Raw genomic sequence first — 27,251 nt, forward strand, 5'->3', positions numbered from 1 at the left:
TTTTGCCCCTGGAAGCACATCTTTATACATGTTACAATGGTTTCTTATTAGCTAGCGTCCAGGGACAGATCCATGATTTTGGAAAGGGGGTGCAGGAGCAGTGACCTGTGCTACAGCGATGGCTGCATCCTGGTTCCAAGCTTCCCCTCCCACACATGGGGGGTGTGTGTGTGTGTGTGTGTGCAGACTGTACAGCAGAAGCAGCAGCAGCAGAGAACTTTCTTATATCCCTCAAGCAGGTAAGAATCTTCCCTTCCCCACCCTCTGTTCTCAGTGCTATGTTCCCTCCCCTTCTCTCCCATTCTCCCTTCCCCTGACCACTGCTGCCACTGTCCCCAGCTGACCTGCTGGTGGTTGGGAGCAGGTCCAGTGTTGTTCTTGCCCAGTTCCAGCTGGGCTGCACATGGATCCACGCTCAGCTTGGAGACAGCAACTGTAGTGACAACCACAGGCAAGTTCCCTTCCCCTATACCTACTCCTGGGCTGGCAGGGAACGCTAGGGAGATTGGGCAGGGAGGATGGTCCTGAGCTCTACTTGGAGCCTGGCTAGAGCAAGGCAGAAACAGCTCTGGAGCACTCCTGACCCCTTTACCTCCCACATCAGCTGGGGACAGTGGCAGCCACAGTAGCAGATAGGGAAGAGGGGACAGGAGGAGAAGGAAGAGGATAGAAACAATTGGAAAGGGCTGGATCTGCGGCACTGCACCCCCCTGGATCTGCCCCCGCTAGTGTCAAATAAATGTTAATTGATAGCCCAGCCCATACTTCAAATCTACTAGATTGAAATTTGCTCTTTGAATTAAAAAAATGTGGCTGGCTGCAAATATTTGCAACTCTTGAAGAGATTTACTCTTGCTGCTGCAATAACCTTGGTGCACAGGCCTTGTTAATGAAAAAGGGCGGAATCTGAGGATGTTCATGCAGCTGTTGGACAGGAATGTGAGCACTGTAAATTCTGTATTGAGCATATATTATTCAGTGTAGAAAGACATGAGTGCTGTGGAGATGAAACCCCACTGAAAACTAAACAAAACACTGGGGTTCCTAAGTTGCTTAAGAGCTTCTGAAATTTTTTGAGGCCCCATGTCTCAAGGACATGACTTTCTGGGTTGGACACAGATAACTGGACACAGATGTTGGCTGTCATGGTTCTCCTACTTTACCTGTGGCAAGTTAGGGTTTTAGGTCTGTGTTGTGTCAGGGTTCAAAGTAGTGTTATGTAGAGTTTAGATTTTGGTTTGCATAAAGCCATTTGGCTAGGGCTAGTTCTGCCTCAGGCAGGGGGTTAGACTAGACCTCCGGTGGCTCCTTCCAACCCTGCTTCTCTATGATGTTGGCTGCCATGGTCTCCCTGCTTTACCTTGGCAAGTTCAGGTGTTATGTCTTGTGTTGTGTCAGGCTTGAAGGCAGTTTTTAAAAGAGTTTATGGCTCATATGGGGTGGTTTGGATAGGGATCATCCTGCCTCAGGCAGGTGGGGTTGGACTAGATCAGAGTTTCTTAACCTGTGGGTTGCAACCCAAAGGTGGGTCACAAGAATATATGAAAGGCTTGTGAGCAAACTTTAAAAATGGATCAACAAACTTTAAAATGGATTCTCCTTTAAAGGAGAAAAATGTGGGAAACTGTGGTTTTCCCTTGTAGGCTGGCAGTTCACCAAGCTCTAAAAGCCCCCTTCTTGCCCCTAAAACCCACCCCCCGGCCCTGCACACTGAGGGGCTGGGGCAGCAGGTTGGCAGTGGGGGGCACTGGGTGGGACTGGCCATCAGTGATTACAAATGGGTCCTGGTACAAAAAAGGTTGAGAATTGCTGGACTAGATGACCTCTGGTCCCTTCCGGGCTGAAGTAAGTTTACCTGTGCAGACGCAGATTTCTGTCTTTGTGTCTCATTCTGAGACAAGGGCAGAGTATCAAGTGAAACATTACCTGGCAATCTACACGGTATAAACAAGGAATTCCAGGGCACATTTACAGGTGCGCTTTAGTGTGCATTAGCCTGTTTTAATGTGCATTAGAGCGTCACTTAAAAATCCATGTGCTTTCGCTAATGCACATTAAAATAGCTGAATGCGTATTAAGTGTCACTTAAAAACCACAATATCTAGTGTATGTGCATTAAGACAGGCTAATGTGCATTTTCCTAGTACCTCACAATGGAGGGTATTTATATTCAGAGATGACCCTAGCAGGGTGCGGGGCCTCCTTAACACTGTGTGGGGCTGTGGTATCCCCATAAAGGGTGCTCTGTGCTTCTTCTGGGGCGCCGGGCTGATCCGCCAGCTCCAGGCGGGCGCCATGGGAAGGGCCACAGCCCCTCTGCCCAGCTCTGTGGGCCCAGATTCCCTGTCCTGTAGGGATGGCTCTGTTTATACTCAGACATTTTTTATTTTGATACATTTTCTATTAATCAAGTCTGCTCTGCCTGCAAGCTGACGTGCGCTGTGCTGCATTATGTGCAGCTGCCCAAGGGGTGAAATGCAGAAAATGGCAGTGGTGTGTTTTCGAACTAAAACAGTGGGTGTTTTAGTTCAAAAGTGTGCTGCTACCATTTTCTCAGCACTGAGGAGTATTTCACCGCTTAGCCAACAGGAAGCACGGCGGTGCCTAGCGTTTTGCAGCGCATGCCTGCATACAAATGCCCCATGGTACTAAATTTAAGGCGCCTTAACTGAAGAGGGCTAATGCAGGGAGACGGGCGCCCCCAAGGGCGAAACCTGTGCCTCAGCACTCGGGGCTGGTGGTTTTCCCAGCCGAAGCAGCGCGGTTCTTTCCCCTTTCCTTGGGTTTTGTTCTGTTTTCTCCTCTCTGGGCGGCGGGACTCGTTCAGACGAGGCAAAGGGGCCAGCCCACAAGTCCGCGCCCTGCAGGGAGAGGCGCTCCGCGCTCTCCGCCGGGCGTGAGGCGGCGTTTCAGACCGCGCAACAAGACCAGAGGGGAGGGAAAAAAAACCAGCCCAGAAAAGGGGGCTGAAGTTGTGCGGAGGGAGGCTGAGAGGCGACGGCCTTTCCCGAAGTTTAGGGGCAAGCGGGGGCAGTGGGAAGCCGCAGCCCGGCCCGCCCTCCGCGCCGGGGGAGAGGGGCGGCCCCGGGGACTCCCCCTTGGCCGCGCCCCCGCGCCCGACTCAGCCCGGGCCGGCCCTGCGCTGGCTCCTCCCTGCCTCCCGCCCCGCCAGCGCCGAGGAGCCGGGCGCCGCGACTCGGCTACAGGCGCCGGCGGCGGGGGGCGCGGGAGGCAGCCGAGACCCCCGCTGCTCCTGCACGGCGGCCCCATGGCTGCGAGCGACGGCGCCGCCCCGGGAGGCGGCTGCTGCCCGCCCGCCGCCTGAGCCGCGCCCTGCCGAGCCCGCGCCCGCTCAGTGCAGGTAAGGACAAAGCGGGGCGGGACCCGGGGCGGGCGGCGGGACCGCGGAGCTCGTCGCCCGGCTCCGCCGAGCTTTGTCTCGTCTCGCCTGAGCTGGGGGGTGGGGGCGTTGTCAGCGTGGTCCGAGGGGAAACTCCCACTCCTGGTCCTGGAGAATAAGGGGGCAGGTGGAGATGCACCGCGCTAGACTAAGGGAATGAAAGAGAGAGCGAGCAAGCTTTCCTGAGTGAGTGCACTCATCGAATGGTGACCCCTACATCTATATCTGTGTCTGCATCTATATCTCTGTCTTTATCTAACCTACATCCATTTATATCTATATCTTAATCTACATCTGCATCAGTGTCTTTCTTGGCATTTACCTCTATGTGTATATACCTACATCAACATCGATATCCATACCTACGGCTACATTGACCTCTACATCTACATTAGTATCTTCAGCTATATCTTCACCTACATCTGTGTTTCATCACATCTGTTTCTTCATCTATATCTGCATCTATAGCTTCACCCACTTCTCTGTTTTCATCTATAGCTTCACCCACATCTGTATCATTATCTTCACCTACACCTGTATCTTCACCTACACCTGCACCTACACCTGTATCTTCACCTATATCTACATCCATTTATATCTGTATCTTCATCTACATCCACATCTGTATCTATATCCATGTCTTCATCTACATCTACCTCCACATCTATACCTACATCTATAGCCATACCTATGTCTACAGCTGCCTCTGCACCTACATCTGTATCTTCATCTAGATCTATATCTTCATCAACATCTACATCCATTTATATCTACAACTGTGTCTATATCTTCCTCTCTATCTGGGGTTCCCAAGCTGTGGTATGCATACCTCTGGGGTACGGAAGACATCTCTGGGGTGGTACACAGGAGAAGTCATATAAGGGCAGATTTAATTTTTGTTATAATAATTGGCATTTAAGGGGTTAAAATACAAAATGTATGCTGGTAGAGGTACAAGAGCAACTGGTAAATCTGGAAGGGGGTATACAACAAGACAAAGTTTTGGAACCTCTGCTCTCTATCTCCATCTATATCTCCATCTCCATCTAAGTCTCTAAGTCTACATCTATATTTACATCTGCCTCTAAATCTATGTCTGCATCTGTCTTACTTAGTTAGCCTATAAACACACGGTTCTACCCTGCCGCCTGCCTGACTTCAGACTCACACGGCGAACCACCTCTCTCCTAAAAGAGCAAATCCATTCATCAAGAGGACATGAGCCTGCTAGTGAGGTCTGCTCAGAACCAAAACGGCAGCGAGCAGTTTAGCTGGTTCGTAGTGTTTCCGATTTCTTGAATGGTAACCTTAGAGTGCAGCCGGTGTGTCACTCCAGCCAGACTTCAAGGAATGCTAATTGTAATTCCATTTGCCAAATATCATTCACTGTGCTGAATGTCAAAGGACACTTGGTTTGTATTCATCTGCTAGAAGATAGATTACTGTGCAGAAGTTGTCCTTACAAAATAAAGAAAAAATGGCTTTTTGTGCTGTAAGGAAAGGTTTGAACATCAGTATGAAAAAACAAAACAGTGGCAACATGAGGTTGACCTGCATTTCGATGATACTTTTAAACTCTGAGGATTATATTGTTCAACAAAATTCAATCGCAAACAGCTCGCATATTTTGTGACTTAGCTGCTTTGGTAAGATTGATACAGCAGCAACTGTTGTCTTATTTTCCTGTAAGTAAGATACTCCGATATCCAGTAACTGGAATTGTGTAAGTATCCGGATAATAGATATAAATGTCAAAATTCCCTTTAAATTGTTTCTGAATTATTCTATGGAGAAATGTAGAAACTTCTTTAAAGCAGCAAATTATGTTTTAGTGATGTGTAATTGAAAAATGTGTTACTCTCTTTTGAGTCTGGAACATTTTAATGTACTTATGTTGCTGGTAGATTTACTTTTACCAGAATACTTGTTACAGAACAGTTATAAGGCAATTTGAGTAATATGGGAGTGGGTAAAAATTACTTTTTGTGCTTAGGATAAAAAAACTACACATGTGGAAGGAGATAAGACTTAGACAGTAATAAAATCATATGTAATCTGTATTGTGTTGGCTACAAACGTATTTTACTTGTTCATTGCTCTTTTGGATTCGGAGTGATCTGAGTGAAAGTTGGAAAGGAGATAGATACTAGTATGCAGAATCTGAAAGATTATTTAATTTCTTTGCCCTGAAATGTGTCATAAATGTTCTTGTCCATAATGATTTAGTCAGAATCAAAAGGTTCTTCCGTTTCTTCTAAAAACCGTTCAAAGCAAATTATAAAACTTGAGCACTAAGGGTTCAGCACTTCAAGGCGTTGAACACTCCAGCCTTCCGCCAGCAAAACCCTTAAGCATGTACTGACCTTTAAGCAGATAAGTAGTCCCAGCTTCAATCCCTGCTGATGATCTCTGTTGAGGTTTATTGCATGTGATAATAGTCCCATTGACTTCAATGAAACTATTTGCTTGCTTAAGTGCATTGCTGGAAAATGGCCAGAGTACACAGCCCCTTGCAGGATCGAGCCATCTTGTTTTTCTCTTTCCTTCGACCTACATGGAAATATAACAGTAAAATACCTGTTGCATATCACATAAACAAAGACGTACTGGTTAAATGTTCTTAATTCAATCATATCAACAGTTAACCTAGGACGTACAATGAGACAACTTGTACAGAATAACAAAAGGAGACAGCTGCTACCTGTAGTTTATTCATGTGAAACCAATATCTGAGGATATTACTCAGGCAAGATTCACACTGAAGTTGCCAAATCCAGATGAAAGTGTGGTATAGAAAAATGGAGCCTTAAAAGTTACTGTCGTGAAGAACAAAGCTATTGCATGTTCCCTTTATTTCTCATATAGGAGTCGAAAGGAGTTTTTCCTGAGTTATGACTGGGTGATTTGGCTGAACTGAGTACATGATGTAATTATTAATAGTGACATTTCACTGTAGTTCGGTGCCACTCTATTTTGTAAGCAGTGCTGTTATTTTATTTAGGAGGGTCTTGAATCTATCTCAGAAGGATGTACTGTCATGGATTGGAATGCAGTGGTAACAAGATCAGACCCTAAGTTTTGGATCATTCCGGTGTCTCATTCAGATTTATGGTTGCTTTACAAAACAAAAAAACAAGAACGCACATCCAAGTGAAACAGAAAAATACATAAAAAGTAATTGCGTAACCAGTGTTTACCGATTTTAATGATGTAATTATTTATTATTAGAACTGTACACAAAAGTCCTAAAAAAGGACTGGGACACAACTACCAAATAAGCCCCTGACCTTTCAGTCAGATTTATGTGGGCAGATTTGAGCGTCACGAGGATCAGGATCTAGGAAGAATACTATTTGCTTCCTGTTTTAAGTAAATGGATATTCTCATGATTTCAAAAGAATAGCTAGAAATTCAGAATTGTTGCCATTCTGTTATCCTGTTGTTCAGATACCTCACTCCATGAACTGGATGACTGACTCTAAATGACTCAAAGTCAACCAAAAATGTCAAAATCAAAAATGAACATATTTCTAAAAGAATAGCATGTATTTGAAAAGAAACAAATAAAAAAAACCCTGTGTTAAACTGATACCTGATTGGCTTAGAAAACATCTTGTGAAATAGCCAATCAGAAACATAGGTACTCTCTGTGGATTTCTTTGTTAATGATTTGTCAGTGTGCTTCCTTTCTTGCTGTAAAAAAAGAAAAAAATGAGAGAATTTCTCTTGTTCTCTGTGAGTATTTGGGATGCTTGGGAAGGAGGTGCAGAATGGGTGGGAAGGTGAATTATATCCCCTACCCGGGGTCTGCTTGGGAGGTGACTGCACAGACTTTCAGTGCTGCTTAAGTCTGTCCTACCACTTGTGCTGGTGGCTTGGAGCTCCAATACTTGACTGACATGAAGTTTATGAGTCACAGAGGGCTTTATGCTAGTCTTCCACAACAAGAGTGGAATTTACTCTACTGAAACAGCAAGAAAACTGTCATTCTATTGCACAAATATCCATTTTCGTACATGACGAGCTTCGGTACCTCAGTGTACATGCAGAGCTTCTATTCTTATCCACAGATCGTCTGAAGAGCCACCCATGTGAACCTGATGACCAAATCTGGCTGAAGACACGTGATGTATATTACTTAGAGAAGGCACGGACAAATAAACACATACCAGGCACAGCTACACGAGATGTTTATACTGTGGAGTTGACTAATTAGCTGCACAGTAAATCCCTTAGCATCTACACATGCGCCCCTATTAGGCTGGAATATACTAATTTACTCCGCAGCAGGATAGTACTTGTAAATACTATCTTGTTAATACAAATAATTTACTATTTTGTAAATACATATAAATACAAGCATTTTCCTGTTTTGGAGTAAAAAAACTACACAGTGCATGTGTAGATGGTGGTTGGTTGGCTGGAGCATGTGGGTGCTTCAGTGCAGGGGCTGCCTGCCAACTAACCCTACACTGAAGTTCCTTCAAGCCACAGCCAGCCCCTCTGCAGCACATTGAGCTGTGGGGAGTAGCCTTGGGCTGGCAGACTGACCCCTGATGCCTGAACAAATTGCAGAGCTTATTGCTGTGGAGTTAATTGCTCCCAGCCACACATTCAAACAGTGCACTAGGGAGCAATAATAAGCAACAACAATTAACAACAACCTCCACAATTTATTGGGGCGGCATAATTGAACATGTAGATGTGCCACCCTGGTGTCATTTAAATTGGTTTTGTATTCTGGTATAAATTACACTAGGATCAGGAAGGGACAGATGGGTGGCTGCTTACAGTGGACCACTACTATTCCCTTTAACAAACAGCTTTAATAAAAAGCTACAAAGGGATGTCTGTATAAAGAGAAAGCTAGGTGTAGTAGTCTGAAATTAGACAGAAGGTGGGGAAGGAAGGCATCTTAAAATAGATTAATGACTTAGCCTCTCCTTTCCTCCTGCTTTCTAAGATCAAAGGAGAAAAACAAAAGAGCTAGCACACTGAGGGGCATAGGGGTTATAAGAACTAGTTGAACTAATGAAATAAAAAACTGGAGTCTCTGATAAGATCATGCTTAACACAATCCTGTTTATGGATGAATTCTTGTTCCACAATTTCTCATTCACTGGTTTTGAAAGAAATGGTGTTTTACTCATATTTTTCAAGGATAATTCTCCATAGCTTTAGGCAAAGTTTCTTCAGGTTAAGGGTTTATATCATCTGTCTGCTACTTTATCACACCAGCATATGGCTAAATGCACTGGTGTAAACATAGGATCTATCCCTGTTTTTGGCATGAGTGAAATCAAGTTGTTGTAATAGAATATTGTCACAAAACCAGTACTTTTTTGCCTTGAATTTAAACTTTTTGCTTTTGCCTAGATGCTTGTTTTATAAAAGCTTTGGTTTGCCTCTGCCCAACTTAACTCCAGGAGATGAATTACTTGCCAGTTAGAACTTGCTCTGAGCAGTCGCTCGCTCCATAATGATTACTATGATCTGGACAGGGCTGGAGCTGGCTGTGTAGTTCACAAACAGCTGTTTCAGATCTAGCTCTCGCTGATGCCTGGAACCAACTCCAGTGCAGTGCCTGAGCAGTGACTGACAAACAACTGCTTATGGGGCTGGGTTCAAGGCTCCTGTGAGTCCTGCGGCTTGGCCTGACAAACAGCTATTTGTCGGTTCTAGCCCCTGCACTGCACTGGAGCCTTGAATTAGCTCCCCAGAGTCCCTTCACCATATTGGAGCTGGTAAGGACCGCTCCTATTATCTCTGGAGCAGTCCTGCGATAGCTGAACAAATGTTACTTAATACCATCTGGAGGTACTCCTCCTGAGAAAAGTACTAACTGTGCTATGATATGATAGCATTTAGCACGTGCTTTACTGCTTGAACATGCAGTTGCTAGTGTTTTAAGTGCAGTCACATCTTAAGTGTAGCATGTGACAAGGTTTGTAGTTATTGTTTGACAGTAATACATAGTCTGAAAAGAGGATGACTTTAAGTTCTTATGCTTCTTCCTACTCTGCTTTGGGAAGGGAGATTTAGTATGTTCCTCTGCCATAGGAATGGGAAACAGAGACAGGGAGTTTCTGTAGCAGAGGAAAATGACCTAGCTCAAGGTGAAATTTCAGGGAAAGGGAACAGTGGCAACAGAAGAATAGGGTTATAGAAAGTAAGGCAACAAGGTACCGTTTTGAGGAATACCTTTAAAATGCTCATGAGGCTTTTCATACTTTTTTTAGTCTTCACTGTATATTTCCATGCATATTCCTTTACATGTTCAAACTTTTAGTCCCATGGGCCAGATGAGTTGCATAGAACTGGTCTGTGGGCCAGATGGGATGCTGCACATGAGGATTGCATGCAAGTCTGGGCCCCACGTGGCCTTAGCTGGCTTCTATACACTGGGATATCGTCTTGGTACCAGGTTCAGGTCCTGTGCACTGGGATGAGACCCTGGGGCCACAGACTACTCCTGTGTGCCAAGATTGGGTGTCACAAGCCAGGATTGGTTCTGGAGTCCTACACTGCCCCCGGCTGGCTTCTTGCACTGGGATTGAGCCCTATGGCCCTGCATTGCACTTGTGCACTGAGATAAGGGTCTGTGGCCCTGTGCCATCCCCACCTTGCCCTGCACACCAGGATTGGGCCCCACACCACTGTGTGTGCTCAATACAGCTTTCAGGGCCATGCTGTTCAGTACGTTTGTGTGAAATGGCACTGTTCTGTTTTGACTTCAGTTTTGAGGTTTGGATGGAACAGTGTTTTGTTTCAAATTTCATTTAGAGTCCAAAAAGCCTCACTGTTTCGCTTCGTCAAAACAGTGCGGCTGTTTCAACACTGTTTTGATGCTTTACCCGACCATTGCGCTGGGGAAAGGAACTCAGCCCAGCTGAGCTGACTTCCCATCCCCAGCCTGATCATAGGGCTGGGGAGAGGCACTGAGCCATCAGGCTCAGTTCCTTTTGCCAGCTCAATCGCAGCGCTTGGGAAGGGAACTGAGCCTGGGCTGTGATCGGCTTCCTGCAGCCCGGCAGTGGGAGACGGGGAGAGCCAGGGCTGCGCTCCCGGCTGCTGTTGGGAACGCAGCCCTGGTTCTTCCCTGTCTCCCACCACCTCACTTCTGGCTGCTTCAAAACTCAAAATGTTTTGAAACTTTCAAAATGTTTCAACTAGCTTTGTTTTGTTTCAAGGCTGTTTCAAAGTCCTTTGTTTCAATTCAATGTCGCTGTTTCGAGCTTGAAATGAGTTGAAACAGTATCGAATTGAAACAGCCAATGAAATTTTGCACAGCCCTACTGTTCAGCCCCATGCAGCTCCCCACAGATCCAGAAATTTGGCAGCAGGACAGCAGAGCCACTGTTCCCTCACCACCAAATGTTTGGACCTGTGGGGAGCCCTGTTAGGACCAGGTTAATTATGCTGGGGCCAGAACTGGCCCACAGGCTGGGGGTTGAGCACCCGTTCTATTAGTATTATATGCCTTATTCAAACTTCAGAGAGTCATTTTTTGCTGAAAATATCACCATTTTCCCCACCATTAAAAGTTAAAGCAAGTGAAACCAAGTGAAAATATTTTTCTAATTTGTTTGAGAATGGTTGGAATCTAGTTTGGAATCCTGGCCTGAAATCAATGACAAAACTACCAGAGATGACAAAGGGCAAAGTTTTAGGTAGTTATAATAACCAGTAAGAATATAAAAAATAAAGCACTCCATCTATTTACAAAAGTTAAGAGCTTCTTGTTCAATTTGTTCAATAACAAAAGATTGGTAAAGTAAAACTAAGTTGTTTACAAGTTTCTCTTGTTCATTCCAAGCTGCAGCTTTACAAGTTTACAAGGGAATGTGGAGGAGCTAAGTATCTCAAAGTTTATCATTCTGGATTTTCTCCATAGAAAATAGAGGTTTCTGTAGAAAGACAGAATATAAGTGTGAGGCTTTACAGATGTTATGAATTTACGTATTTGTATCATGCATGTAAACTCTGTTGACTCCTGATGCACCCTTGTGCTTGGAGAATAACAGCTTGTATTATGGTATTGAACTGACTTCTTTAGTGCAAGTTACGGAAATTTGTGTTTGGTGCTGAATGTCTCATGTTAAAACACTGCTAAGAATCCCTTGTGGAGTCTTTTGCATATGCCTATAATCATGATAGAAATGGAAAGAACTTTTAAAGCTTCTACAGTGACAGCTGGATGGATTCCTTCCAGAAGAGGAAGGAATCAAGGAACCATTTATCTTTTTAATGAAGATTTTTATTGGTTTAAATCACGACAAAAGCAGATTAATTAGAAAGCACTTTAAAAAAATCATTTATTCTATTATATTTGGTGTGACAGTGATAACATTAATGGAATGTGACTATTTGCTCTATTATGGTTCTAAATGCATCTGAATGTCTCTAAATGTCTCTTCTTATCTATCAGCCATAGACTGTGAAGAACAAGTTTGTATCCAATTAATTTTATCATTTAAATTTTACTAAGTTTGAACTAAAATGTATAGTTATGTACTTGTTCATTTTTCCAATAGCATGTGTAAAATTATTTCGTAAAACTTCAGAACTTTACCTCTCCTAATCTGTCCATCTCAGCACATCCAAAGGCAGCGCATTATAAAACATTCAAGCAATATGACTAAAGTTAATATACTATCAAATTTCCAATGCCTCTAACTTATTTGTTCCTGTATTTAAAATCCACCTTGTGTTGTTAGGGTTCTGTGCCTACAAAACTCTAGGAGAGATCAGTGACTTTCAAAGGAGGGTTATCAAAACAAGTGACTGAGTTCCCATGTGCTGGGGACAATCTGTACTCGTACATAGACAACTGCATCCACATAGACAGCTGACATAATACATAATTAACAATGTATATGCTTTTAGAGTAATAATACTTTCTACCTGCATGTTTCTGTGGGCATAGCAAATCCAGGTGTGATATGGAAGTGGCGTACAAATCCTCTCCAGGAGAACACGGATTGAAGGGATAATGTAATCGGAGGCCAGAGGAAATAGTCAGTGGGCAGAATGAGAGAGCAGTCTCAAGGGAGCCCTCATCTGTTCATCCCCACCTCCTTTCCTCCCAGCCTTTCTCTACCTTTCCTGCATTTTGTCCTACTTTTCTTTCTTGTGAGCAAGACTACAGTGCCCCTGTGGGATTTCAATTCCTTTTTCCCAAGCAGTTCTATTCTAGCCGAGCACTAGCAGAAAGGAGCATTGAGAGTGGATGAGAAATACATTTCTTCACCTGTTAATGATAGCAATACTGTTGGAAGGGAAGAGTCATTGCAGGGGCATGCTTGTTTTTCAGTTCCAGCACTCTGGATTAATGCTTGAGTGAGAATTTCAGTAGGATCTGGAACAAGTACACAGAAAACCTAAAATCAAACCCCAGGCAGTTATTCACATCACTATTGTCTAGACTTAAAGAAGAGGTAAAATAAAGATTTCAGATGCTCATCCAGATACTGTCCAGGTCTTCTCATGGAGGAAGAGAAGGGCATAATATAGGGCAGTGTAATATACAAAGCATCTTCCTCCAGGTAAGCCAATGGGGCTAGGGAGGCAGGGGAGTACAGGTGGCGCAGTGGCACATGCCCTCTCAGATTTCTGTGCCCACAGCAGGGCATGTGGCCTGTTGACCTATCTGGAACAGTTCCAGGCAGGAGCTGCCTCCATGGTCCAGTGGGTGGGACCTGGCAGGGTGGGAGTGCATGCCACACTATGCCATGGTGCCATGGCCAGCAAGGTGAGGCACCCCCTGCCCATCCAGCAGCAGTATGCCTCTGCACCTCAACTTGGCCATGGAGGTGCAGTGCTTCCTCTCACGCTGGGTCCTGCTTGCTGGACCACAAAGGCAGCTCCTACCTGGAGCTGTCCAGCCAGGCTGCAGCACCACGCCCTATGCCTCATCATGGATGCAGAAATCGGGGGGGGGGGGCATGTCCCCCCCACATATTGCCTGTGCCCCCTGCTGACCCCAAGTCACCTGTGCCAGCCCCACACACCTTACGCATTTCTTGTGCCCACACCCCGTATCCCCACCGACCTACTTTGTTCCCCATACACCCAGATCCTTCCTCATACACTGGAGGGCAGGGAGTGGGGGACAGCAGGTCAGGAGTGAGGGGCCCTAGCATGACTTTGGGTTGGGGTGATGGGCACCGGGAGGGCCGGGGGACTGTGGATCAGGGATGAGGGGGACTAGCAGGGCCAGGAGCCTACAGGTTGGGAGTGAGGGGTACTGGCAGGGCCAGGGGACTGTGGTTTTGGGGTGAGGGGCAATAGCAAGGGCAAGGGTAGAGGCAGAGCACCATCATAAGAGGGCCACTCAGCACCAGAAAACAACAAAAGGAACCGTTACAGTTGGACTCACATCCTGGTGAGTGAAGGGGAGCTCTGATTTTCCATAATAAGAAAACCAAAATTAAATGCCAAAATATATAGGTATTTAGAATGTATTTTATTATAATGATTGAGGCACTGGTAGGCTTCCAAGTTGCTTTACAGTTGTCAGTATATCAATAAAACATTGTGTCCAACTGATACCTATATAAATATAGTGACATTTTAATTGTGGAAAAACATGGATTTGGGGGGTTTTAATCAGAGAATTTGGGATTTTTAATCAGAATACCAGGATCTCTGCATATCTCAAAGGTGTTACTTAAAAGTCTTGCTGACTTCAAATAATAAGGGCTAGAACTCCTCTGTTGTGGCTTGATCTTATAGCATACATATCTGCTTTTCTTTGAATATGGACTTCATCACTTTTTGATATAAATTATAGTGTAGGGTTGCTATGTGCAAATAAATAGTTGCCATGTTTTATCACAAAGATTGTATTTCAGTGATGAATGGTGGATGAAGCATTATCCTTGTATAGCGTGTATGTTAGTTTGAAGCCTTTGTTCTGGAAATAATTGAGTACATGTTCAACATTAACAGTGTGAGGAGTACATAGACTTCACAATGACTGAGGCATTCTCTGCAGAAAATCTGTTCGGGTTTAATCTTATGACCATAGTGCATGAGGTGCTCTTCAGCTGAAGTGCTTAGCACTTTCAGAGGAAGGTATTATATTTGGTGTATTGTTTCCTGTCATCCCAGCTGCCCATCATATGGCACTGGGGTCACTTCATTCCTGTTGCCTTGCAGACCCCACCTTGATCTGTGTTCAGAAAGTAGCTATAGTTTTAGGTAGTAATATTTGCCTTGTGCTTTTCAAAAGCAGCAGTATGAAGGCTGCTTGGAGCTGCTGACCTGACTCCATGCAAGAACTCCAATAAAGAGCTCTTTTTCAGAAGTTATGTGCATGAGCTGCTGCTGGGTCATCTCAGTGCCTTATCCTTTCCAGGGGCCTCCAGGGACAGGAGGGAGGAAGATGAACACTACTTTTCATGTCTGTAGTTGGAGCTTAATTGGACAGTGAATGCTTAGGAGGTGTATGGTGAAGTGGTTGTAACTATTAAGTGGAGAAGGAAATAGCAGGACAAGGCAAATGCCCTAGGGTGAATGCATTTGAAAGTGACTAGGTAATGGCAGTGAGGGCCAACTTTTTAGCAGGTGCACTACAAATTAGCCCTGCAACCTCCCCATGTGCCCGTTGTGTACCCTTGCATTGCCTGACTTGCTGCTCTCCTTTCTGCTCCCTGCTCTCTACCCTGGGCTTTTTGGATAATCTGCTGCTCTGCTTTCTCTTCTTGCTCTATCTGCTGCTATGCTGCCTTGTCTCTCCCTGAACTGCTGTGTGCCGTGCACAGCCTACTCATGCCACTTGTGTAACGTGTACTGCAGGTTGACTACCCTGGGCTAAGAGGATGCATTTACTGTGAGGTTAGGTGAGTAAATCGGAAGTATGTTGGAGGTTGCTATTAAGGGATGGAGAAGTAAAATTGGATGAATATATTTGAGGATGAATTGAGGAGAGAACAACTGTAATTGGAGGGAAGAGGAAGGTCTGTGAAAGTATACTGGAAGTGTAGGAGGACTAACTTAGATTGGGATAAGAAGTGGAAAGAAAAATCAGGACAGACACTGAAGATGATGAAAAAAGAAATGGCTGACAGGCAGGGAAGAACAAAAGAGAAAAACTAAATTAGGCAGGTAAGAATGGGAAGGAGAGGAAGAAAAAGGTGACACAGAGAAAGGAAGAGAAAAATATATTTAACAGATGGAAAATAATTGAAGTGGTGAAAGAGGAAAGAAAGAAAAGGAATGGACATATTGTAAGTAACATTTAAAAAAATGGAAAGACTAACCTAACATTAAACAGGCTAATATTTGATGAGTTAAATTAAAGGCCAAATAGCAATTTTCAAACTGAAGGGCGGGGGGACAATTTCCATTCTCGTATTCATTCACATCCCTGGCTCTATTAAATTCCACAATTGGTTTAACCCTTCACTCCCCAAAGTATTTTTGAAAAGGCATTTGTGTAGGGTTTGGAACATGTCAATACACCAATTAAAATACATGTTTTTAAAAAACACCTTGGAAAAGGCACAAATCATACAGTTTGAATACATGTGTAAGTGTTGGAGGGGTGGGAATTGGAGTGGTGGGGAAAAGCACATTTTTAGCAAGATGTAAACAATAGGGAGACATAAGAATGATATCTCACTTCTGAGCAAGATGTGTACTGTTGCTTTCTGCAAAAGGCTTTGCTCCAAAAATACCATGTGAAATATTGTTTCTTTTCACAGATAGAATAATAATTAACATACAAAGGTTATCATTACAAAGACGTGTCATCTGTCACTATCTGTACACATGCTCTAAAAGCTTAATTGGAATGGAATTTCTTCTCTTCTTTTCAAAATGATGAGTGACTGTAAAGTTTATAAATTAATCTATCAAAGTAGCTGCTTTTATCTACAATACTTTCTATATATGTTTCATGTGTCATAAAATTTGTGGGTTCTTAGAACCATTGAACTAAGTGCTATTCCAATACATTGTTTGGTCTTCAGTTAAAGTGGAACAACCAGTTTGGAAAAAAAAAGTTGTGTGGTATATTGCACCCCATTTTGCAGTTAATTTCCATTCTGAATGAATAGATTAATGTTTGGTTTTGTGGTCTAAATCCCTAATTCAGTCAAATGATTTTGTTATAGTATCCAGAATTACATTAATAAAAAAAAAATAGATTAATTGAAGATCCCCAAAAGCCAGTTGTCTGGCCAAATACTGTTATCAGTTGTCCAGCATAAATCTATAGCGTTTATCAATTGACTTCATTGGAAGTGAGCATGTTACTACTCAGCATGGATTATAAAAATTTGAGAGAGAAAAAACAAGCCCAAACCTGAAAAAAAATGTGCATAAAACACAGTATCTCTCTTGCCCAACTTATCCCTGTTGTTGGATTTACTTATGTGAATAACAGCATGGTACAGAAATAAATGGTTTATTTGTCACAATACAAATCCACAGGTTTACCCTCCACATATGTGAAGGAGAGCAGAAGAGGTGGAGACTACTATTAAAAATCATGCTCTTCAGTAACTACATTATAGTGACTGTGGTATCACCAGGGATCTGGGTTTTTGTTTAGTGTGGGAAAACACGAATTTTACCTTTAAAGGAGAAAATAATGGATTCTCCCCTTTGAATTCCAGTCTTCAAGAAGCTGCTTCTGGGTGAGGGAAAGGGTTATAGGGCAGAGCCAGGCTCTCTTCCTCCTCTGGCCTGGGGCTGAGACTTGGGCAGCACCTTCTGAGTTCCTTTCAGTTTCAGGCATGGGACTCAAAGCTTGGGGTGGCAGCAGCATGGGGGCATTCTGGGGGCTGAAGTGTAGCGGGAGGGAGCAGCCAGGCAGGGGGGTGGGTTAAAACCTGTTGCAAGTGCGTGGGGAGGGACATTCAAGTGCTGGGGCTTGCTATTCCACAGCCCCCACCAGCCCAGCCAGGCCCAGCCCAGCTTGCAGCAGCACTGACCTGTCCCCCATGTGTGGTGCCTGGCTCTGGTGGGCTCTGATCTCTGGAGACAAGTGAGGCTTTGCTGGGGATGGGGACAGTACCTCTGTGCCAGGACCTGCCTCTCCTGCCTCCTCCACTGTGGGCAGAGTGCGGGGCCGTCCATGGCGCTCCACTGCCATTTACTGCCTTGACTTGACTTGTCCAATGGACTGCGAGGGCTGGGGCTGGGGTGGCACTGACTGGCTGTAGGAGGAGGCTGGCATCTGCCTGACTGGTGCAACAGGTTTGGGGCACAGTGGTGGATGATAGTGCTGGGTGTGAGAGCTGCTCAGGACTTCCTAATGTTTTTCACACAGCTTCCCCCACCCCCGGGCTCCCAGCAGAGGTGGTGGTGAGAACTGCCGGCAGACCCAACATGAGACTGCTTCTGAGCACAGGGGAGGAGTGGGGTGGGGTGGGGTGGGGGGCAAGGCATGAGGTGGGAACTGGGGGGGCACTGGCAACCCTCTGTGCATCTCCACAGGTGGCCTTGGCCCTGGGGAAGGTCATTCAGCTGTGCACATCCATGTAGCACTCATCCTCCAGTGGAAGGGCCTCTAGGGCTGTGTGCTGGGAGACCACTCTCTCCCAGACCTAGGAGCAGGAACTATGCCCGTGATTCTCAGCAGGGCACCCCTGCACCTGAAGATGCCTGAAAGTCCTTTCATGGGTACCATGGGGTGCATGGGGAGGTTTACAAACAGGAGTCACAGGATACACCCAGAGATTTTAAATAGACATCTGTAGTATGGTCTTTTGGTGGTCTCTGCAACAGAGAAACTGCTCCATCACTTTTGATTACACAGCAGAGGTATTCAGAGTAGAAGAGACTAGCTCAGTAATGATCAGTCAGGGTGCTGTGGCACCCTGGGGTGACTTGAAATCCTTTCAAGGGTGCCCTGGGGTGTTGTGGGTCAGGAGGGAGGGGAACTAGCAGGGCTGTGGGGGCTGTGGCTTGGGAGTGAGGGGCAACAGCATGTCAGGGCTGCTCAGTGCCACAAAGCAGCAGGGGTGACCTGCGACCTGGTGAGCAAAGGGGGCAGAGGGAGCTCTGATTTTCCATGATAAAAAAACAAGTGTCAAAATATATAGGTATTTAGAATTTATTTTATTATAATGACTGAGGCACTGGTAGGCTTCCAAATTTCTTTAAAATTGCAAATTATCAATACAACATCGTATTCAATTGATACCTATATATATAGTGGTATTTCATTTTCATCACGGAAAAATGCAAATTTGGGGGCTTTTAATTAGAGAATTTTGGATTTTTTTAAACAGAGAAAACCAGGATCCCTCTCTAGTACTCTCAACCAGGCTTCTGCACTGGATCGAAGGATACAGAGCTCCTTGACACAAGCCTTGCTTGAGCATAAGTTTCATTTGCTTAAGCTTTGTATAGTGAAGAAGACAGAATTTAGCTGGAGATTCCTATTCAGTTTACATATCATCTTATTACAAGTTTATTTCCATCCTTATTGCCTGTATTTAATTCTCTCAGGAAATGGCCCATAGACCTGTATGTGTTCACTGTGAAATACCCCTGAGATCCTGAGTGCTGTACCGGAGACAGTTCAGTAGATGAAGATGGTCTTACATGACAGAGACAACTTCTCTTAGAACCTACATCAGTCATTTGCATATACATTTGCATGGCAGGCCCAGCTATGTTATATTTTATAGAACATACTTTTCAGACCATTTCCAGTTTGTAATTTTTTGGCACATCATTGACTTTATTGCTGACAAGACAGAGTAACAATAAATTATTGTTATAATTGTGGTTCTTTTTTACTTAAGCCCTTTACGCTGTGGATTTTTTTCCTATGACACTTGTAGACTGTGAATGAATAATATTAACATTCAAAATGCCATTTCTCCAAAAGAGGCACTGATATTAAGAGTTCATTGTTGGATATTGGGGGAAGAGAGGGAGCGGGGAGTGGGGTTCAGCAGGAGCGAATGTAGCTCTTTCCTGTTCAATATTTTCTTATGCTGCCAGCAGCATTAGAGTATCCAAATTGCATTTTGGAAGTAGATGTCAGTTGTTTCATCTAATGTATTGTCATTTATTGCTTTTTTCCCCATCTTCTCTAGAGGACAGGAGGAAATTGTTGCAGGGGTGGGTTATGGTAACGTTAAAAAAAGTTTGTATACTGCTGTGTGGCAGGATCTAAGGGTGCACTTGAAGCAGAAGTTGGGTCAGGTTTGTGAGCTCATGGAATTAACTTCCAGTCTCAGACCCTATTTTCTGCATAGATCTACTTTATTATTATGTCAGCAGGAACACACTTATTGAAGAAATGAAGACAGAGAATGAAGACAGACGAGCACTTGAACTTGATTTAATAGTCCAGCAGAAACCAGGCTTACAAAGGGCATTTTACATGTGTTTTGAGATTGTGGTGCCGGGCACTTTAATTAGCAAGCTGTACTAATTAAAAGTGCCTGCATGTTATGTCTAGAAGCATCCCTTCATGTCCCCGGGCTGAAAAAAGAGGTGGAGTGCTTTCAAATAAAGGTCATCAAAAGTGTTTTATTTTAAAGTGCCTGGCCATCATGTTTTTAGCATGGAGACACACAGGGACACTGATTCCCCTGATGCAGAACACTGCCGAAGCGTGTCAATTTCCGTGTTCCCTGAACATGAGTAGCAGCCTGTAGTTCAGGCCCTAGCTTTTCCTTTTAAAGTCATACACACACGTGCATGTGTGCACACGCTCCCTGCAGCTGGGCCAGGCCTTGAGTTAGAGAAGCAGCAGGAGCAGAAGTGTAAGCCCTTGCACTGCTGTAGCACACCCTGGCCCACCCCCCATCCTCTCCACCCTACGCTTCCCTCTCTGGAGCATGGAGCCAGCACCTACTGCTGGCCACATCCACAGCTGCAGGGGTGGGGGATGGAGCCTGGCCCACCCTGTCATCAGGGTTCCTGGTGCACACCCCCTCCTCCCCAACCCTGTGGCTCCCAGGAGCTCTGATGACAAGATGGGATAGGACAGCATGAAGGTCTGCAGCCAGGCTCCATCCCTGATGGGCAGAGGCTCCATCCCCCATGGGCAAAATACAGCTCTTGGGCTGGATCTGGCCCGCCAATTGATTTTTATTTGGCCTGTGGGTGGGCAGTGTGGACAGGGACACTGTGTGGCAGGCCTTGGGTGAGCTGTGCTCAGACCCTGGTCTCTGCTGGCAAGTGGTACCCAGGGCCTGTGGGGCCAGACTGTCTCCCCCAGATGCCACGGAGGATGCTGGGAAGAAGCAGTTCTGCCCACCTGCCCAGCACCATGCGGTGGCCAGGGCCACACCTACTGGGGCCCAAATGTAGCTTGCCCAGGGCCTGCTGTGTGGGTGGGCAACTGGGCAAGACTGCTCCCACTCAGCATCCCCCACAGTACCTGGGAGACACAGTCCAGCCCCATATGCCCTGGATACTGCTTACCAGCAGAGACCAGGGCTCAAGTGCAGCTTGCCCAATGCCTGCTGCACAGTGTCACCACCTATACTGCCCATCTGCAGGACAAATAACATCAATTGGCAGGCCAGAGCCATATTTTGACCACCCCGATCTACTCCTTCCCTCCCCATAGTTGTGGCAGGATCTGTGTCCTACCTGTCTCAACCAAACTTTCACACATATCCAGTTGGTTCTTGTGCTAATAAAAATGTTGGCACTAAATTTATTATAACTTTTGTTGGCTGACATGGAAAGTCTTGGATATAAACACAACTTACCTCATGACAGAGGCTGTGCATATGATAATCTGGAAGAGAAAGCTTGGACAGAGTAAAATGGAGGCCAGTACTGTAGCAGCGATAGGTAACATGTTACCCTATGCCTGTACAAAATGCATATGCTTCAGGTAATCCATTGTTCAAGATGAGGGAGATACGTGGGTAACAGTGGCAGATTTAGGCAATTACCATGGCTACAAGCCCAGGAGAGGATAGAGTGGTAGCGATGCGTTAGTGCTCTTACAAAACAGAAGCAGAAAGGATCCCATTAGGGGTCCTGTTTCTAATGCCTATCACTTCTCCCTCTGATGGAGGCTGCCTGCAAACTCCCAACAGCCATTAGAAAATTTGTTACTCCAGATTAGTATTTTCAAATGTCTCTTCCCAGCCCTGAAGGCTATAAACAATAATTTGTTTTTAAGGCTAAGGATAGAAGTTACACATAAACCAGTTTAAGTAATCAGAAACTGGTTTAAACTGGTAACAGAACAGAAGTCCAGGGCACATAAATCAGTTTCAAAATGGGTGAAAGTGGTTTAAGATAAACCTGGTTGAATATAGTATCAGACTTAACTGATTTGGGTCAAACTGGTTTATGAAACTTCTGTCCCAGACTCCTTCCTGGTTCAAGTTAAATCGGTCTCCCAGCATCCCAATATGGTTTCCAGCCCTGTGCTGTGCTGTGCTGTGCTGATTGCTCCAGCAGAGAAAGGTAGGGGCGGAGCAGGGGGGAGGAAGGGACTATCCCTCCAGGTAAATCTTGGCTGGGGCCTGGAACCAGGGAGGAGGGTTAAACTTCCCTTCCTCCAAGTGCAGAGCTGCCCTGCTAAAAACTTACTGCTAGTTTTGACTGTGGATGACAAATTCCAGAGGCATCTGGAAGCAGGAAGAGGAAGTGATGAGCAGCTCGGTAGAGTTGTGTTGCTCTGATTCTGGACTGCAAATCCCAGAGACCTCAGGGGCAGCAGAAAGAGGAAGCAAATACACAGCCTATCCTGGCTACATGCCAGAGGGGACACCCCTCCCCCTGCGCTTTATGTCTGTCCTGTTGTTTCTCAGTTTAATCTCTGCAGTTTAGACTAACCTGCAAAGACTGAACTGATTCAGCCTCAGGCTTTTTTGACTGTCTGTACTTAGCCTTTATGTTATCTTAGGCTCTGATACTATCACATGACTCTGGGAGCCTAATATTTGTAATGCTTCATTATGAATCAACTTAGCTTTCATGGACAAGAGAACCAATTAGGGGTTTGTATTGTCTATTGTTAATGTATTTGAATTTAGCTGGATTTTCTTGCAAGACTATATTTTAGGAACACAAAATTGCCCAAACTGGAGGGCAAAAAAGAACATTTAAAAACCACTTTCTGAATATTTTCTGTGGAAATTCTTATTTCTATGCAGAAGTGAGAGGATGTCTTCAGGATAAGTAGTAATCATGGAGTTAAAACTGTAAAAACACATCACTTAAGCCAGAGCAGAAATCTAAAAACCAGCCAGAATCCCTTCCTGCTGTTTGTCACCCAAGAAAATGAGTGCTAGAATCAAATTGAAGATGATCTATGGCTTGTGTTTATTGCATTGTATTTTGTTTACTGTTCTGATTTTCAGTGGAATATATTTTATTTGCCAAACATTATTATTGCTTGTCCTCAGGAAATATTTTATCTGATTTTTACTAAAACAGATATCATACATTTATATTCCAACATCTCTCCCCACCCTAAACTTTTTTTCTCTGCTACCCACAACAACTTTCATAAATTGGGATGAAAGAAAGCATGGCAACATTTTTCCTGTTGTATTCAGCAGCGTGTATTTATCTGTCTGTCAAGACTCTTCTTTAAGTCCTGACATCTGATGGCTGATAAAGAACTGCTTCCCATAAACAAGCCCTGGCTCTCCCCTAGATATTACCTTGTAAGAAGTACAGGTGATTTTGAAAACGGTTGTCCATCCTATCACATATATGCTATCAGATAGTGGGTCTGCTCCACTTCTAGGATTTTTGGATTCAGCTCAAGAAACTCAACTCTGTCTCCTTTTCAGAGGCTTCTTTTCTTCAGACCTTGCCTGCAAACATTAACATTTTCTAATTTTTCCTTTTTCTTTCTTGCTCTTCCCATGCCCCCAAAGGTCTTCCTTTTTTCCTTTTTTGAGTGTGTTCCTGCATCAAAATCTATATTCTCTAAAGAGGTGGAAATACTGTTAGTGTCACACAGACTAACCAAGAAATTCTGCTTTAGCCAGGTCACTGGTAAATCCTACCTGCTGAAATGAAGCTCTTCAAGAGAGCTTCCAAAGTTGTTTAATGCCAGTGGGTCAGCAGAGGCATTAGAACCCTGATTCTTGTCTCATTACACTACACTAGTTTTATACAAATGCAGTTGCTTAGTTTTCACTGTAAATCCATTGAAATTAATAGAAAAGCAGGTGCCATGCACTCAGATCTTTCATGGTGTGACCTGCCATGTGTTTATTGATAGAGGTACACCGATATATTGGTCTATATTGTATCAGCACTGATAAAAGGAAAATTGACATTATCAGCAATTGACTTTTTTGGCTGATGTAGCTGATAACATTGCAGATAAATGTCATGTGCATGTGCACAGTCGCAGCATGCATGTGGCCAGGAATGTAGTCTGGCAGCTTGGAGAACAATATCTGGTTGGTAAGTCTCTGGGGGGAAAGGGTGTGGGGGTGGGAAGGAGGGGTGTGTGTGTGTGTGTGTGTCTGTCGAGGGGGAAATCAAAGCCCCTGCAGTGAGGAAAGGTGTGAGAGAGGGACTGGGCCTGGGGTTGAGACTGGGACATGAGCAGGTGCTGCACAGCTGGGGCAGGGCGGGGCATGGCGTGGCTTGTCTGGTGGGGATGGCTCCCACTGCTGCATACATCCCTGGGGAAGATATGGGGGGAATTTGTCATATTGGGCTGCCTGTTGCATGCTCAGGGCTGGAGGCTGTGCTGAACTCTTCCTGGTGGGGGCTGGGCTGGAGCAGGTGGGGGTGACAGCAGCACTGGGAGGGGAGCTACAGGGGGCTATGGTGAATTTTGGGGTGGCTGTAGTCCCTCCTCTCAGCGCTGCCATGTCCACCCACCCTTACCAAGCCCGCTCCGAGCACAGCTCCAGCCTCTGCCAGGAAGAGGATGGTGCAACCTCTGGCCCTGAGCCCGCAGCAGCAGCAGCCCACCCTTGTCTCACACACAGGTTCTGGGGGCACATGCCCCCCATGCCTCCTCAAAGGGTGCGTGAAACGGTTGGAGCCGCCCCCTCTCTATGCACCGCCCACATAAGCCATGGCTGTATCCCACACCCCACCTCACCCTGGCTGTGCAGTGCCTGCCCCCACCCTTGCCTCTGCCCCAGCCTCACTCCCTCACCACAGGGACCTTCATCTGCCGCCACCCCCATGCTCCTTCCCACCCTTGCCTCTTCCCTGCCACAGACTTACCAGCCAGACACTACTCTCCAAGCTTTACTGGGCTGCATATTGGTAATTGGATCGGTATCTGGCTGGTTAATAATCGGCCATCGGTATTGGCCCAAAAAATCTTTATTGGTGTACCCCTCCCCTACTTATTGAAAAAAATATTTTCCATTTGGTTTTGACAGGTTTGGTGACTTTTCCTCTTGGTTCTGTGGTGAAATCCAGGATGCACTGCTATTAATGGCAAATTTCTCACTGTTTTCCATGGGAATGGGATTTCTTTCTTTATATTGGCTAGTTTTGGAGTCAGCATATGAAGTCTTCTAGTGCTTAAACAGCACAAAACATCACAAACAATTGTGATTGGACTCTTAGTACATAAATGAGGCTGTCAAGAATCAAAGAAGGCTTTAGTTAATTTCAGTTAATACTGCCCTGAATGCTTCCAAATGCCTGTGGGAATATAATTTCTCCAAAGGAAGAATTCTAGTTTAGCTAATACATACTGGGTACATCTACATGCGAAATGAAGGCGCCTGAATAAACTCTGGTACAGTTTGCATCAGAGTTTATTGCTCCCGGGCACCATGTTTACACATGCACCTGAGGCTGCAGCACGTTGAGCTGGGGCAAAACAGCCCTGGTTGGCAGCAGGTCCAGGGATTTAGCCTGCCAGCCCCGGGCTGCTCCAACCTGGCCCAAATGCTGAGGAAGGGCTGGCTGGGCCACAAGGGTGCTTTAGGGTGGGGTTAGCCAGAAGGCAGGCCCCTGCACTGGAGCATCCTGGTGCCCCAACTAGCCCTGTCAGCATCTGCATGTGCATTGCAATGCACTAAATAACACTGCCATAGGTTGAGACTTGCATCTAGCAGTACTAATCTATGGTGGCGATTATTAGTTTACTCTGTCCTTGTTGGGCCTTATGAGTAGATGCTGATGTTTTACTGTGGAGCTAATTAGGCTACTGCAGTAAACATCTCATCTAGATGTACCCACTATGTGTCTTTTTAAAAGTCCCAAATATATATGCTTTAGATTTTACAGTGTTTATTAAAATAAATTGTAAGTTGTACAACATGTCAACTGGAATAAAAGATTAGTGGGGTTTTATTGGTTAATCAAGATGTAGAATAGCAATTTAGTGTTCCTATTTGTGGAATCTCCACTTCAGATGGTATGTCAGAAGGTAAATTTACTTGTTATAGTCCAGTTTTTTAAAAGAATGTTTTCAAGGTGATTCTTCCGAAGATATGCATGGCTTTCAGAGTCTAAGTCACAGATACTTTGCAATAAGTCAGCAAACCATGAGAGCCTACCTCATAAAGGAAGAAACAGCCCTCTGAGAATGCTCTTGGTTTTTTAGGTTGCTACCACCAGAGGTAGGAGTTGGCAATAGGTAGGAGACTCAGCCAAAATTCACTTTTGCAGCAGCTTGTTAGGAACATTATTTATTTGTGATCCATATGACTTAAAATATCATATGTAAAATGTAGTGGGAACAGTCAGTGGCCTATACAACAGTGTAAAGGCTGATTGGTTCCTGTTTTGGGCATTTTTTACTGTGAAAGCAGTTGAAAGTTGTGTAGTAAATTTGTAATGAATTTCTGAGGTCAGTTTCTAATGTGCAAATCTTATACTATACTGCTTTGAAGTTTTATAATTAAACCACAGTATTCTAGAATGGGAACCTCGTTTGAGGTGCGTTCCTTTTTTGGGGGTTATATTCCACACTTCCAGCTCTAGATTCTCAAAGGTATCTAGGTACTTAACTCTCATAAAATCTCAAAATCTTATGTGCTAGAATACTTTTGAGGTGCCAGAATAGTCTTTGTACTTCAGTCTCCCTATCTGCAAAACAGGGGCAATATCCCACATGAGGCTTAACATTCATTAATGCTGGCAAACCTCTTTGAGGCTTTTGGAAATAAACTCCCACGAAGTCCAAAGTATGGCTAATTGAGAGGAGCTTGGAGGAATGCTAGTGGCTAAAACAGCATTTGATGGCAGAAGACACTTTAGTGTAACATACTAAAGCATAATGGTAGGAAGTTGAAGCCAGAAAAATATTCTAACCGGAAATAAGGGTCTTATTTTTAACAGAATAATTAGTTTCAGGAACAATTTACCAAAGGGTTTGTTTTTTTCTCCTTCATTTGAGAACTTGAAATCAAGATTGGCTGTCTTTTTAAAAGATATGCTGTAGTTTAGACAGGAGTTAAGGGTTTGAAACAGAAATTACTGGTGACATCCTATGTCTGGTTTTATGAAGGAGGTCAGACCTCAGTAGTCCTTTTTTGGCCACAAAAATCTACAAACATTTTTTTACAGAACACTTACATGTTTTCTGCTGAAAATGTGCTTTTCTCTAGAGGGATTTAAATTCCACCAAAGCTATTAATTTAAAATGTATAATGTAAGCTCATTATTTAGACCAACATGATGGCTTTAATGTTTATTTTAAGCAAGTATTTCCAGCTGTATTGATAAATAGATGAGGGAGTGGTTGCTGCTGAAAACAGAAAGCTGTTCACTAACATGCAACTTCCTGAATAAAATGAAGATTGAACATGCTAAGAGGAGTGAATAGAATGGAATATAAATGACACTGAATAAGTACTAGATCTGAATTGGAATTCAATCCTGTAGAAAGATATTTATTGCAAGTACAAAGTTCATTTAATAAATACAACCTTTTGAAGACGTATGCTAAAATTAGCATTAACATACTGTT

General features: G+C 44.4%; 1 protein-coding gene across 1 annotated transcript in view; it reads left to right on the forward strand.

Annotated features, from left to right (window-relative positions):
• The first annotated feature begins 2,998 nt into the window (after positions 1-2,998).
• Positions 2,999-27,251, forward strand: part of TMEM200A (transmembrane protein 200A) — an 86,546-nt gene continuing 62,293 nt past the window's right edge. The window contains exon 1 of the mRNA XM_090038988.1: positions 2,999-3,361. The gene's annotated coding sequence lies outside the window, so the exon portion shown is untranslated. The remainder of the gene's footprint in view (positions 3,362-27,251) is intronic.

The sequence above is a fragment of the Crocodylus siamensis genome, chromosome 1 (genome assembly GCF_052110815.1).
Source record: "Crocodylus siamensis isolate JL-2025a chromosome 1, ASM5211081v1, whole genome shotgun sequence".
NCBI classification, from domain to species: domain Eukaryota; kingdom Metazoa; phylum Chordata; order Crocodylia; family Crocodylidae; genus Crocodylus; species Crocodylus siamensis.